Raw genomic sequence first — 13,502 nt, 5'->3', positions numbered from 1 at the left:
TGAAACTTATGGAAGTTTATAGGAGACAAATTTTATAATTTTTTTCTGCCCTTTTCAAGTCTAATTTACAATCTATTGTTTAAAAAAAACTAAATTGGTAGCTGGGCACTGCCATAAGGACATGACAACTATTTTTAAAAAAGATACTGTTCAGGGGGCATAGGGGTATTTCATGCAAGACAAATCCTTTAAATAACATGCTTGGGGATGCCTTAAAGCTTCATGTGAAATTATGGAACAGTTTGATGCAGTCCTTTCAAAGTGACATTAAAAGGGGGGGGTGGTATGATGTTGCTTCTAAAATTCAAACTAGACTCTTTTCCAGGCAGCCAGCATGGATGACCACAGAAGGGAGAGCACCAAGGATGCAGTTCTCTCCTTCCTGAAACTTACCTTTGCTACCTACCTTATAATTGTTATTATATTGTAATATTGAGGGGTACTTCAAAAATAGAGGTGGCAAAGGCCCCCCAAAGGTATTTTGTCTCAATGTTGAGGGATAAGGGCCTCTTCCTCATATCCTGTCCCCAAGAGGATGTTAGAGGTTTATGGGGGGGAACTGCAGGAATCTGGAAGTCCCCTATAGAATAAGGGGGGCCTTCAGATATTGTGCCCCCCCCCAGACCATTGCGTACAAGGTACATTAGTGGGGATTACGAAGAAAATTATTGATTCCCCCCACAAAATCGACATGGTTAGACATGATAAGTGGTGGCTTTACATCTGAGGAAATTATTTATGTTTTTGCTTTTTTGAAATGAGTTCTATGGACCCTGTACTCATTACCTTGCAGGAGTAAATGATCTTGGGACCCCCATATTATAGGCTTTCATATTCCTAAATGTCTCCCCCAACTAACCCTCCACATCCCTTTTGTGGGGCAGGATGTGGGAAAGAGGCCCTTGTCCCTCAACATTGTGCCTTGCAAGGTGGGGGAAGCTTTACGGCCCCCTTGCAAGGTGCCCTTCCATAGTTGGAAAGCATGTGGCCTGGTATGGTACAGGATCGGGATGCACACACTTGCTGCCTTCTATTTATTGGTCACCCAGGCTGCAATCTTGGATATGGTCTGGTATGAATTTTGGGGGGTATATTTCAGTTTGTTTATCACCCAGGATCACCAGTTGCTCTTTTTACTTAAACAGTATATAGGCTGGATTTGGGTTGAACTCACATTTGACATAAAGAGCATTCCCAATCACGAACAATTGCCATATTTTAACAATACTGCATACTACAATTTTTACATATTTCTTTTTGCATATCAGTGTTTCTGACCTCCAACTGCTGCTTTCAGTCTATATGCATGACTTCCAGCAATAGCTACACATCATTGCTCTTGACTGGCTTCCTAAGAGGGACAATGATGGACCATACCTGTAGTGTCAACATGACCACTTGTACCATCAAACAGGAGCGCATCTTACAATGCAGGAGCACGACTGTCACCTTTTAATGAGAAGTGTCTAAACAAGGACCTTTATGGCTGGTTGACCAGGGTTTTTTTTAATTATTTTTGTTATTTTAATAAAAGCTACAGATTTAAAATTATTTAAAAACATTTTTTTGGAATTGCATTACATGATAAGGTTCATAAGGATTGGATTTAGATCCAATTTAAAGTGCTGTTGACCTTTACAGAATATAACTGTTTGTGACAGTGTTCCTGTTATTACTTTAGCAAATTCAATTTAAGGTGTTTCTTCTAGGATGGCATCATTTGTCTGAGACAAACATCCAAACAAGACACAGCATTTCAAAGATCTAATATGTGGTTAAAAAAGAACAAAGTTTTTCAGTGGCTGGTGTAGTGATATAGTATAGTGGGTAGATAATTAATTAGTAGTTATTATAATCTTCCGCAGCAACCCAATTCTTCCAGAGAGATGCACTTTATTGACTTCTAACACAGAACAAAGTCTTGCAACAGATGACAAAATCCAACAGAGTAAATATAATACTAGCCTTCAGAGTCCCATGTTTCCTAGACCTGTGCCTTCATAATCACAGATTGAGTGAATAGACTGAACGCCATGTTATATCCCCTATACACTAAATGGCTGAGCAATTTGATTGGCCGTTTCCATTTAGGCCTTTCATCTGCTTTTGTCTTTCAGAGTGACAGACAATGACCCCTAGCCATAAACAGCTGCAGTCATAAACTGCCCTAATTTACATTCTTGCATTTTAACATTAACATAGCCCAGAGTCACTATCTGTCCCCTTTGATATGTGGAGTAAATTTTGTTCGGCCACTTCCCCTTTGATCAACAAATCCCCTTTGATATGTGTAGTTAGATTAACAGATACCACCTTAAGACCCTTTTGATGTGTAGAATGGACTTGTCCTGGAAGGCCTACATCCCTAATCTGTATTCTTGCATATTAACCGCTTCAGCCTCGGATCATTTGGCTGAGCACTTTTTGCGATTCAGCGTTGCGTCGCTATAAATGACAATTGTGCGATGTGGCCCCCAAACAAAATTGACATCCTTTTTTCTTACAAATAGAGCTTTCTTTTGGTGGTATTTGATCACCTCTGCGGTTTTTATTTTTTGCGGGATAAACAAAAAAAAGCGTCAATTTTGAAAAAAACGCATTGTGAATCAAGTCAGGGACCGAGACCGCCAGGCACTCGCATCGGCTCGGGGAGCGAGCGGGGGCGCGCGCCCCCTAGTGGCCACCTGGCGGAGTGACGTTACCTGGGGGGTTACTTGATGTTGTTTTGCCCAGCCGTGCCATTCTGCCGCAGTACAACTGCGGCGGCTGGTCGGCAAGTGGTTAACATCAACAAGTCCCCTTTGATATGTGTAATTAGATTAATAGATACCAATGTGGCCTGCCTGGAATGGACTTGTCCTAGAATGCCTACATATAACACCATATATAAAATACATACATATAGATAGATAGATAGATAGATAGATAGATAGATAGATAGATAGATAGATAGATAGATAGATAGATAGATAGATAGATAGATAGAGATATATAGATATACATACATATATATACAAAGCACACTACAGCTGGCAACATGAAGAAAGTAATGTTAACATAATCTTTTGGAGCGACAGTACAAGTGATGAGCATGGATGAATGACAGACAATGACTGATCTGGGATGAGCGACGAAGAAAGCATGGTGAATGACAAGTAACGAAAAATGACCACTAAGGAACAAGTGATAAGAAGGGAGGAAATGCAAAGAGAAACGTACATTGAGTGATGACCAATGCCGGATGAATCACAAGTGGGGATGAATGGGAATGAAGGGGAGGAAGTCACAAAGGACAAACAAGGGGATTGCGCTTAACAGATACATAATCTTAGACTGCCAATGTCATTATTCACAAAGGAGTGCCTAGAAGATTGTTAAAGTAAAACTTTGAAAACCTGGGCAATTAAGAGTGATAATATAATGAGAAAATAGATTAACAGAGCTTTTCTAAATTAAAAAAAAATGATTAGTAGGTTATGAGATATAAACTGTTTTAATATACTATACATACAATCCTCCACTTTTTACATGAGAAGCCAATTTAATCATTTAACCACTTCAATACAAGCAGTCATTAGAAGGAAATCTCATCTCAGATATCAGAAATATGAAACACAACACGTATGGCTGGTGCACATTATGAGATTATCGGATGAATGATCGTTTGTTTTTGTTTTTTTTGCATGCTAGTCTCATATAGAAAATGAAGGGTTCACTAAAGTTACGAAATCTCTCATACGACAGAATGCAAATTTGGAAGTGATGTCATGTGTTGTAGTGTAGTTGTATTATATATTATATCTGTATTATATACTAGATACTAGATTTTTTTTTCACTCTGGAATAGAAACCGGTGTGAGTGGCACAGATAAAACTGAAATCTATCTGCTTAGTTAAAGTAGCGTCCCCAACTCTCAGTTTCCAGCGCCATTGTAATGACACAAAAAGCCTAGTTAAATCCCCAGAATGTGCCTGCAAAGAGACTGAAAGAGTTCAGGGGCATCAAGATGCAACAAAGAATGTAAAAATAGTAAAAAAAAGTATTGTTAAAAATCATTAAATGATTGAATTTGGCATGGTACTTGACTTAAAGGGTAGTTCTACTTTCTTGAAAAAAAAAAAATAATATAGCATAAACAATTGTTGTAATTTAATGTTAATAAAAATAACCTTTCCTTTTCAATCTGCAGCCACTGTTATCTTCTGTAAAATTCAATGTAACATGGCAACCTAGAGGTGTTCTGTACACCGTTGGTGCATATAATGCTCCAGGAAATATAATTTCTTGCTTGTGTCATTGGCTCACTGATTTTCCTGGAACTCTGTGCTAAGATACAGGTCATATTTCAGGCATCCTCTGCAATAGAAATGGTAGTTTTGATTAAATACTCTACAAGAATTAAAGTTTCCAAAAGGGACACAGACACTGCAGCTTTTCTCATCAGAACACTGAGAGTGCACCTGCTGAATACAGTAAACCAGACCCTCCAATTCAGAATTGGTATCCAAAGGACATGATGAAAGTTCTGCAGCTTATATAGCCGCATTCCTATTGGCGCAAGCAGCAGTCAATCAAATTGACATTCAAAAGTGCAAAATTTTTTTTACTATGGTACACACACTCACCGGCCCCTTTTTTGGGTACACTTTGCTAGTACCGGGTTGGACCCCCCTTTTGCCTTCAGAACTGCCTTCATTCTTCATGGCATAGATTCAACAAGGTGTCGGAAACATTCCTCAGAGATTTTGGTCCATATTGACATGATAACATCACATAGTTGCTGCAGATTTGTCGGCTGCACGTCTATGACGCAAATCACCACATCCCAACGGTGCTCTATTGGATGAGATCTGGTGACTGTGGAGACCATTGGAGTACAGGGACCTCATTGTCCAGTGGTGAGATGATTGGAGCTTTGTGACATGGTGCATTATCCTGCTGGAAGGAGCCATCAGAAGATGGGGACACTGTAGTCATAAAGGGATGGACATGGTCAGCAATACTCAGGTAGGGTGTGGCATTTAAACAATGCTCAGTTGGTACTAAGGGGCCCAAAGCGTGCCAAGAAAATATCTCCCACGCCATTACACCACCAGCCAGAACTGGTGATACAAGGCAGGATGGATCCATGCTTTCATGCTGTTTACATCAAATTTTGACCCTTCCATCTGAATGTCACAGCTGAAATCCAGACTCATCAGACCAGGCAACATTTTCAAATCTTCTATTGTCCAATTTTGGTGAGTCTGTGCGAATAGTAGCCTCAGTTTCCTGTTCTTTGCTGAAAGGACTGGCACCCGGTGTGGTCTTCTGCTGCTGTAGCCCATCTGCTTCAAGGTTCGATGTGTTGTGCATAGGGATGGGCTTTATGTTCGGGTCAAACATGAGTTAGACTCGAACATTGGCTGTTCGCCCGTTCGCCGAATAGCGAACAATTTGGGGTGTTTGCGGCAAATTCGAAAGCCGCGGACCCCGCCCCCTCTGATGCACGGGGACTTCCCTATGGCTTTCCCTGTGTTGTCAGAGGGGGTGGGGTCACCGGTGGCCCCGCCCTCCGTTATATAATTGCTGTCACCTGAAGAGAAGCATCACACAGCGGGAGATTCCCATTGAGGCGGATCAGAGGATGAAGCGGAGAAGAAGGAGCCGGAGGAAGATGCCAGACGAGAAATCCGGAGGAAGAAGCGGACGAAGATAGAGGAAGAAGCGGGGGAAGAACAAGATGGAGGAAGAAGAAGAACACCGAAGGAAGACCAGAAGATGATGGAAGAAGAAGCGGGGAAAGAAGAAGACATTAATAAAGGAATTGTCAAAAACTGCCAATTGTCTTTTTTAACATTTTTGACACTTTTTTTGTGAAATGGTAGGGGTACATTTGTACCCCATTACCAATTCACACAGGGGGGGCGGGATCTGGGGGTCCCCTTGTTAAAGAAGGGGGATTCCAGATTCCAATAAGCTCCCAGCCTGCAGACCCCCACAACCACAGGGCAAGGGTTGTGGGGATGAGGCCCTTCTCCCCATCAACATGGGGACAAGGTGCTTTGAGGAGGCTACCCCAAAGCACCTTCCCAATATTGAGGGCATGTGGCCTGGTACGGTTCAGGAGGGGGGGGCGCTCTCTCGTCCCCCCCTCTTTTCCTGCGGCCTGCCAGGTTGCATGCTCGGATAAGGGTCTGATATGGATTTTTGGGGGGACCACACATCATTTGTTTTTTAAATTTTGGCACAGGGTTCCCCTTAAAATCCACACCAGACCCTTCAGGTCTGGTGTGGATTTTGAGGGGGACCTCCACGCCATTTTATTAAAAATTTTGGTGCGGGGTTCCCCTTAATATCCATACCAGACCTGAAGGGCCTGGTATGGAATTTGAGGGGACACCCACACTTTTTTTTTTTTAATTTTGGTTCGGAGTTCCCCTGTGGGGGAATCCCATGCCGTTTTTATCAATGAACTTTTATGTGTATTGCCGGACCGACAATTCATTATAACCGCGAGTAGTTTTAAATGACTTTTTTTCCTTTAGAAATGTTATTTTACTGTCAGACTGCTCTAAACATGGAAACCATGCGCCCCTTTACAGGCATACTATAGAAACCCCCCAGGTACGAAATTTAAAGGAATATTACACGTTTATTGTTTCACTGTAAGCATTATTAAAATCACTGCTCCCGAAAAAAACAGACGTTTTTTAATTTTTTTTTTGCATAGATCCATGTCCCCTGGGGCAGGACCAGGTCCCCAAACACTTTTTAAGACAATACCATGCATATAAGCCTTTAAAACTAGAACTTTTGATTATTCATGTTCGTGTCCCATAGACTTTAACGGTGTTCGCGTGTTCAAAAAAATGTTTTGCCTGTTCGCATGTTCTGGTGCGAACCGAATGGGGGTGTTCGGCTCATCACTAGTTGTGCATTCAGAGATGGTATTCTGCATACCTTTGATGTAACGAGTGGTTATCTGAGTTACTGTTGCCTTTCTATCATCTCAAATCAGTCTGCCCATTCTCCTCTGACCTCTGATATCAACAACACACACAGCTGCCGCTCACTGGATATTTTCCTTTTTTCAGACCTTTATCTGTAAACCCTGGAAATGGTTGTGTGTGAAAATCCCAGTAGATCAGCAGTTTTTGAAAAACTCAGACCAGCCCCTCTGGCACCAACAACCATGCCACGTTCAAAGTCACATAAATCCTCTTTTCTTCCCCATTCTGATGCTCGGTTTGAACTTCACAAAGTTATCTTCACCACATCTAGATGCCTAAATGCATTGAGTTGCTACCATGTGATTGGCTAATTAGCCATTTGTGTTACAAAGCAATTGAACAGGTGTACCTAATAATGACTCTCTCTTTACTGTACGAGGTAAAGAACTGCAGAAAACGTGCAGTCACCACACTCTGATTCACCACCTACTGGCTAAAGGTGGTAAATATGAAAACTGAATTTGTAACACACGGTATTTCATTTGCCCCACTAACAAGGAAATCAAATTCATTTTTTTTTGTCCTGACTCTAATAAATAAATAATGAGAATATACACCCAAACGCTGTACATTCCCTTTAATCATTTGTTTATGTTGTATGCAATGACAGCATCTCACTTGCTCTCCTAAACCTAATATAAATGTTATAACCATTACAAAAGAGATGAAAGAGAGATGAGATGAGAGAGGCAGAGAAAGAAGAGACAGAGATGAAAGAGAGAGACAGATTATAAGGGTGCAAAGCAGAGATATAAATATTATAACTGATGGCACTGCATAGAGTTTGGAAACATTGAGACTTTATATTAAAGAGAAACTCAAGTCAAGACATTCTTTTTTAGGCTTAGACAGGGCGAGGAGGGGTTAGAACCATATATCACTTAAAGTTGAACTTTAGTCATAAAATTAAGTCCTGCTAGATCATTTCAGGCCGGCCTCTTTTGCAGGTATAGTCATAGGCGTGTGCACAGGGTGTGCCGGGTGTGCCTGGGCACACCCTAATCATCTCATGTGCATTAGTATTATCCAGGAGCAGCACCAGGTGGGTGGTTGGGGTGCCAGCGACCAGTGTAAATGCCCCATTACATTAAAGTCTAGGTTCAACTTTAGGAACGCGTTACACCCGTATTTAGGATGTACCGTAATATACTCTCAATCAACTGTCTCCCACCATCCCCTTTCTGTGACAGCAGGTGGCATTCATGTGTGTTTGAACTTTGGGGTGCACACCCTAATGCAATAGGCTGTGCACACCTATGGGTATAGTTATGTAAAACATTAAAAATAAGTGTCTATACTGTTTAAAATCCAGTAATACACTGTTTTACCCCTGCTCTGCACATGCTCAGTTGCTCTCCATTTTAACCGCTTGCCGACCAGCGTATGCCGATTTACATCGGCAGAATGATGCTGGTAGGCAAAAGGGCGTACAGGTACGCGCTCTTTAGGCCGCCGTGGTCTCCGTGTGTCCCGCGGACTCGATGTCGGCCGGGTGCCCGCGATCGTGTCAAGGAAGAACGGGGAGATGCTTTTGTAAATAAAGCATTTCTCCATTCTGCCTAGTGACAGGACAGAGATCACAGCTCTATGTCATCGAGATCAGTGATCACTGTCCTCTGTGGTAAAGCCCAGCCCCCTCACAGTTAGAATCACTCCCTAGGACACACTAAACCCCTTCACTGCCCCCCTAGTGGTTAACCCCTTCACTGCCAGTGTCATTTACACAGTAATCAATGCATTTAATAGCATTGATCGCTGTATAAATGACAATGGTCCCAAAATAGCATCAAAAATGTCCGATGTGTGGCAGTCCCGATAAAAATCGCAGATTGCCGTCATTACTAATAAAAAAAAAATAAAAATGCCATAAAATTACCCCCTATTTTGTAGACGCTATAAATTTTGCGCAAACCAATCAATATACACTTATTGTGATTTTGTTTTTTTTATATATTTTTGGGGGATATTTATCATAGCAAAAAATAAAAAAATATTGTGCTTTTTTTCAAAATTGTCGCTCTTTTTTTGTTTGTAGCGCAAAAAATAAAAACCGCAGAGACGATCAAATACCACCAAAAGAAAGCTCTATTTGTGTGAAAAAAAGGACGTCAAGTTTGTTTGGGTACAACGTCGCACGATCGCACAATTGTCAGTTAAAGAGGGTAAAATCCTCCGGGGCTGAAGTGGTTAAGGCACTGTTGAGTTTGTAGAGGCCAATCTGCTGACAACCTTAAAGCGGTATTAAACCCTCCTATCCTTTACAGCCAAGGAAGCTGCTTCTGTTTAATCTGCAACTGCCATGGTGCTGCACATGTGATCAGTTATGACACTGGCCATTTGATGGTTTGACAGTTTGGTTGAGGACACAATCAAGTCAAATTGTTTTTTGAAACTGGCTTTATGATTTACAGCTGGAGCTCCGGGCTTCAGCAAAATGCCATCCTCCAGCAAGAATTAACAGGAGCAATGCTGGAGGCAATTTACAGCACACACTAATTTTGGTAGCATAATTATTCATGTAGACTGTATGTTCCTTGCTAAAGAACATTATTTTTTATCAAGTTGTTCTGTGCAAAGTTCCGCTTTAAGAGAAAATGTTCTTTACTTCCTGTTTTGTCATTGTAAATCTACACAAAAGGGATGCAGACAACAACTTAAATTGTATTTAAAGCCAAAAGTTTTTTTTTTGACTATGATAGATCAAAACCCCTGCTGTTTTTGTTTTCAACTGAAAACCATTGGTGGGATTTCTCTCCAATTCTTGTCTAAAAGATCCAATAGAAACTAACATGAAACCTATCCTTTCAGCCTCAAATTCAATCACTGTCAAAAGCTTTTAGATTTCACCTCCGTAACATCTCTAAAATTTGCCCCTTTTTAGCTAATGAAACAACCAAGTTACTCATTCACTCCCTCTTTATCTCTCATCTTGACTCCCTTCTTATAGGTCTACCTCTCCTCTCTTCAGTCTATCATAAATGCTGCTACAAGACTCATCTACCTTACCAAACACTCAGTGCCTGCCACCCCTCTCTGCCAATCCCTCTACTGGGTTCCATTTATCCAGCAAATTAAATTCAAAATACTAACAACATGCAATGCCATTCACAACTCTGCCCTGAGCTGCATCACCAATCTTGTCTCCAAATATCACCCAAAGCATCCCCACCGCTCCTCTCAAGACCTTCTGCTCTCAAGCTCCCTTGTCTCTTTCTCCTATGCTGGTTTCCAGGACTTCTCCAGAACCTCTCCCATCCTCTGGAATTCTCTACATCAATCTGTCTAGCTATTTCCTGCTTTGTGAACCTTTAGGCGATCCCTGAAAACTCATCTCTTCAGAGACGCCTATCACGCCTCCAACTTACTGAACTTTTATCACTTCCATCAGCATCCTTCCAGGTCCTCCTGGTATAATCTTTTGTACCACTTGCCCCATCCTATTAGATTGTAAGCTCTTACAAGCAGGGCCCTCCTAACCCTGTTGTATTTTATTGTATTGTAACTGTACTGTCTCCCTTTATATTGTAAAATGCTGTGCACACTGTCCGCGCTATAAAAATTCTGTATAATAATAATAATAACAAACTTTTCAAAGTGAGGGTAATCCCCTTCTAAGTCTCATCAGAATAAGAGCCCCCATTAGAAGACTTCTCCCCTATTCCTGTCATGGAGATGTAGCGCTTAACCCAGAAGGGGCTGCTGGAAATAACCCATGTCTCTCTTACCTGTCCAGAGGCTGTCAGCTTGTAGGCAGGTTGAGGGGGGACCTACTGCCCTTTTAAAGCGGGATTCCGGCTGTGAAAAAAAAAATTTAAAAGTCAGCAGCTACAAACACTGTAGCTGTTGATTTTAAATAAGTACTTACCTGTCCTGGGTGCCCACGGTGTTGGCCGCCCGTTGCGGACCCGTCCCTCGGCTCTCGGGTCCCGGCACCGCCATCCTAACTAAGGGAAACAGGCAGTGGAGCCTTGCGGCTTCACTGCCAGTTTCCTACTGCGTATGCGCGAGCGGCGCGGCGCTTTGTGAATGGGACGAGATGTGTGTACATACAAACACATGGACTAAGGAATGATACCGCAGTCACACCGAGACCGTTAATAAAAACAAAAGAAAAAAACAAAAGTTTCCTCTATTCATATACAGTGGGGACAGAAAATATTAGGACCCCCTTAAATTTTTCACTCTTTGTTATATTGCAGCCATTTACTAAAATCATTCGGGTGGGATCTGCGGGGTGGGACTCTCTGGTCGGCATATTTAAGCAGCCAGGATTGACTTCTAATGCCCCGTACACACGGTCGGACATTGATCGGACATTCCGACAACAAAATCCTAGAATTTTTTCCGACGGATGTTGGCTCAAACTTGTCTTGCATACACACGGTCACACAAAGTTGTCGGAAAATCCGATCATTCTGAACGCGGTGGCGTAAAACACGTACGTCAGGACTATAAACGGGACAGTAGCCAATAGCTTTCATCTCTTTATTTATTCTGAGCATGCGTGGCACTTTGTCCGTCGGATTTGTGTACACACGATTGGAAATTCCGACAACGGATTTTGTTGTCGGAAAATTTTATATCCTGCTCTCAAACTTTGTGTGTCGGAAAATCCGATGGAAAATGTGTATTGGAGCCTACACATGGTCCAAATTTTCGACAACAAGGTCCTATCACACATTTTCCATCGGAAAATCCGACCGTGTGTACGGGGCATAATTGTGATCCATTCAATCCTCCCCAGCAGAAGCACAGCTAGCTCTCAGAACAGGCTGTGTATGAAGATGTTCCCTTCTTAAATAAACCTGTGATCTATATGGTAGGACTTGGGAGGTTTGGACTTTTTTTGTAGGTGTGACTGAGCAGGACTGAATGCTAACTAGGATGTATTCAATCCCACCTACCTTCAGAGCTGTGATGGAAGTTACATCATTTGCAGAGTCTGTAAGACTACAAAGGGGAGTGTTATAGACTCAAGATGCTAAAGGACGTGGCTGTGGAAGGGACAGAGTCTATCTGCGGGATATACAGAGTGTCACATGATACAAAGCCACAACTAAACCCAGAATATCAGGGGATCTGCAGACAACAGAGCAACATGGTACAGAGGCATGATATACTGTATATGTCAGGAGAGTTGTAAGAAAAGTTTCATGATATCGTTCCTAATCGATCCATATGTGGATAAAGAGACCCTATAAAAGCTCACCAAAAAGAAAGAGGCAAAAAAGAAGTAAAAAAGAAGCAGAAAAATCACAGTAACAGCAATATGGCAAAAAAGCAGAAAAAATAATAATAAATGAAAGAAGAAAGACACGAAAACAAAGAGAGCCCCGGGAACATCAAAACCGCACGCTTATATATTTATAAATTTCATATGTATGATGTTAATCCTTGTAGCTCACTTCACATTGCTATGGTAATCATAATCTCATAACAGCTTAAATAAAGGGAGGGACAAAAAGAACATTCTACTAGCATTATCATAAATTGGTCTATCAAATAAAAATGAAAATCATTTGATCTAATAAATAAAACTAGTTTTGAGCATCATCTGTGTATGTCACATGCACATAAATTGGAACTGATGTACATGGACTCTTATACAATTGAACAGCATGAGGTATTAATAGTATTTAATTTATGCTAATTACTTAAATCCTATTGTTTCAAGTCATGCATGGATAACCTTAGATTATACAGATTGAAAACAGTTAATGAACTAAAATAATCAAAGGAAAAAGACTAAAAATTAAAACTGACCGTTTTAAAGCAGAACTCCATCTTTGGATACACTTTACATAGTTTGTTTGGGCCAAGTTGGCCCAAACCAACTATGTCGCTCACTAACATGTGAGGCCGCTGAATGTGCTGTATAAACTGTATGTAGCTGTGGAAATAAACGTTTGGTTTTTTTTGCATTTACCAGCCAGTCTCTATTGTGACCAACACCTTTCCATTGAATCCTACGAGGACTTCCTTTTACATATACAATTCCATCTAGGGCCCTGAATGTCGTCTTTCTCTGTTTGTTTAAACTTCTTTTTATATACTTATTTTCATTGGTGAATATTTGCATAATATAGCTTTAGATAAGACATTGGTTATATCCATGGTTTTCTATGTTCATAGCCCTGAAGAAGGGGGGATATTTATAACCCCTAAAATGTTCTGAATTTTTCATGGCAATTTCAAGTAAAATATAATTCTGGACTATTAAACACGGAGCTGCTCTTCTAAAATGTACAGTGCCTTGAAAAAGTATTCATACCCTTGAAATTTTCCACATTTTGTCATGTTACAACCAAAAACGTAAATGTATTTTATTGGGATTTTATGTGATAGATCAACACAAAGCGGCACATAATTGTGAAGTGGAAGGAAAATGATAAATGGTTTTTAAAATGTTTTACAAATAAATATCTGAAAAGTGTTGCGTGGATTTGTATTCAGCCCCCTTTACTCTGATACCCCTTACTAAACTCTAGTGGAACCAATTGCATTCAGAA

At 41.0% G+C, this 13,502-nt stretch overlaps 1 protein-coding gene across 2 annotated transcripts in view; it reads right to left on the bottom strand.

The window, feature by feature from the left end:
- The window catches only part of TCERG1L (transcription elongation regulator 1 like), a 325,277-nt gene that overhangs the window by 299,533 nt on the left and 12,242 nt on the right, over window positions 1-13,502 (bottom strand). The gene's annotated exons all lie outside the window — the stretch shown is intronic.

This window comes from Aquarana catesbeiana, linkage group LG08 (genome assembly GCF_042186555.1).
Source record: "Aquarana catesbeiana isolate 2022-GZ linkage group LG08, ASM4218655v1, whole genome shotgun sequence".
NCBI lineage: Eukaryota > Metazoa > Chordata > Amphibia > Anura > Ranidae > Aquarana > Aquarana catesbeiana.
The sequence above is the reverse complement of the archived record's forward strand: the minus strand, read 5'-3'. Positions and strand labels throughout refer to the sequence as shown.